This window comes from Pinus tabuliformis, chromosome 5_1 (genome assembly GCF_031772625.1).
Source record: "Pinus tabuliformis cultivar Carrire ecotype Pingquan chromosome 5_1, CPIR1, whole genome shotgun sequence".
Classification (NCBI taxonomy): Eukaryota; Viridiplantae; Streptophyta; class Pinopsida; order Pinales; family Pinaceae; genus Pinus; species Pinus tabuliformis.
This window is the reverse complement of record NC_142305.1, coordinates 101475842-101478374: the sequence shown is the minus strand read 5'-3', so window position 1 is coordinate 101478374 and position 2533 is coordinate 101475842. Positions and strand designations below refer to the sequence as shown.

Here is a 2533-nt window from a genome sequence, read left to right as displayed (position 1 = left end):
ATAAATCAATCTAGATCTATCTTCACTCTTGATCTATAAAAAACAGAGAGTATCAAATTTCTCAAGGTGCAAATTTCTTTTTTGAGTGCAAAATTTGACGCAATGTTTACACCTTGAGAGATTTGATCCCTCTTGGTGCTTTATATATATATATATAAAACATGATTATTTAACATAATTGTTTTTTTTACCATACACTTTACAAACAACACATATGTATATATCCGATTAATCAGGTATTACTATGAAATCTTTCTGCCAAATAGCAAGATCAAAATTTATAAATGTTTAAACTTAGACCATAAACAAATTTATTAGCGCCTTAACCAAGTGATTCAAAAGAAATCGCCAGAATCTTCTCGAAGCAGTTGTGATTAGAAGCTATCAGTCGCAGTAACGGGCAACCGGAGTGATCTGAGTCACAGCTCACCCGATTCCTCATCTGACAGTTCTCCGTTCCCAGTGAGAAGTTAGGGTAACCAACCCTTGCTTCCTTCGCGCTTAGTCGCTTATTCGCTTGGCTCAACCACCTAGACGAGCTTTGCAACTCGCACAAAACTGACTCCTTCTACTTGTTTTGTAACCCTCCGTGCTATCCAGGTGAGCGATGATGTCCAGGTTTATGCTTTTACCTAATTGCACAGTCGGCTAGGGTTTTGTCTTCCCTCTTGTTAATGCTCCCAACTACTAGTTATTGCATGAGCATGTATCATTTAAATTTCGCTTCTGGTTATCCCAGTTTGAGGGCGGCTGTAACGGTTTGGACATGCGCTCTCCTTCCATCATGAATGTAGCTTCAGGTAACCCTGTTGCATAAGAATTAAGCCTTCTAGGAAATGTCATTGCTTCATTGTATTACTTGGGCTTATTAAGTCTTGGTTACTTTCAAGTTTTCAGGGTTTGGTACTAAGGTTAAGGGAGAAAATTTTGCGTATACTACATGCAAGAGTTGTTGGGATTCTGTATACATGGTGAACCACCAGAAACACCGCCGTTGTCACCCCTTAATTTACAATTTTCTTTCCAAATTATTGCAGAAATTTCTCGTTGATTTGTTGCAAGTATTATTTTAATGCCGCTTTGAGGCAACGATTTCACGACTGTAACCATATCCTCCTGGTTAATCAGGGGTCAAAACTACTATTTCACAAGGTTTTTGTTGAAGTGTTATCATTTCATCTGTATAATCAGAAGGGTTCCATTGTTCCCCTACATGGAGGAAATAATGGCTAACTCGTTCTAAGTTTTGTTGCTAGACTTTTGAATTTTTTTGGACCACTACTTATCTCACCTCACCAGAGGTTGAGACTTACGTCGTCTTTAACCCCAAAAGGGTTTTTTAGTTAATGCATGTACTGGTTATCGATGTTAAAATTCTTGTAGGTTATATGCACAAATTCAAGCATATGAATAAGTCTCAATGAAAAGTTTGTGTTCTTTGGCTTTGTTCCATTTGTTAACTATGCACAATTTTTGGGTTCTTGTTAGTTATGTGGATGATCTTTTCAACTTTGTTCTTAGTTGGTTTATAGTTCAATAGAGGCATGAGGGGGACCAGACTCGGCAACTAGTTTACACGACAACCTAAGTCTCAACTCCGTAGCAAGCATAATTGCACTTAGTGAGGGTTTACCATGTGAAGTTTATGATTACAGCTAGTTTGTTATAGTTTTTAAATTCGTTACAACTGTGAATAATTTCTAATTCATTGTTTATGAATGGTTTTTATTTTGTTATCACTGTGAAATCGGTATTTGTGCATAAAAATGTTGGTCAGTTATTCTTGTTTCCTAGAACCTTGCAATAAAATAATTAAGGATTGAGTAATTTTCAACACTTAAATCAATTTAATTACTTACTATTCTCCCTCTCGGCCATAAAAGGGCAACACCATAGTTTCCACAAATGTATTTCTTTTTCCGAACTCCCTGCTGGTTTAAGATTAACGGTGTCGAGGGATTCAACATTACATTCAACAGGTTATGGTTTTGGTCCTCCCACAAATCTTCCTAAGTTTTGCTATATCAGGTGACTAGTTTTGAGGGGCTTCGACAAGAACGGTTCCAGGCTACTGATTTAATTTTGGCTTGGCCTTGAATTAAACCATTTTTGCCTCGTTCATATTCTAAGCAAAATCTAAATTTTACTCCTAAATTTTTGTTGGTAGTGACAGGGTTCAAATCCCTTTTTTCCTTACATTTAATTTCTCACTACCCTAAGTTACAACAAACATCAGGAATTTTCTCATGTACAATTTTCTTATTCCCATTAGTTGAACCATATTGACCCTGCAACTTGCATAAGCCCTATGTCACTTCCTGTTAAAAAATTACAGTTTATTCCTATCACAGTCTACTCTTATATAACACTAATCATTGGCACCCATGTCCCATTGGTATACACCAACAAAGATAGTGATCTTCGTGAGGTGAGTACAAAGTCTAGTTACGATAAGGAAAACAATCCACAATCTGTAACCAAAATTTAACTCAACCATTATTTCAACAAATTGATCTAAAAACTCTGTTGCAAT

General features: G+C 36.4%; 1 long non-coding RNA gene across 1 annotated transcript; it reads left to right on the top strand.

Moving 5' to 3' along the window:
• Positions 1-429: 429 nt before the first annotated feature.
• On the top strand, positions 430-1278 carry LOC149163637 (uncharacterized). The gene is made up of 3 exons (XR_016260634.1): positions 430-600; positions 740-800; positions 898-1278. It is a non-coding gene; the product is annotated as an uncharacterized LOC149163637 (long non-coding RNA).
• Positions 1279-2533: the final 1255 nt, after the last annotated feature.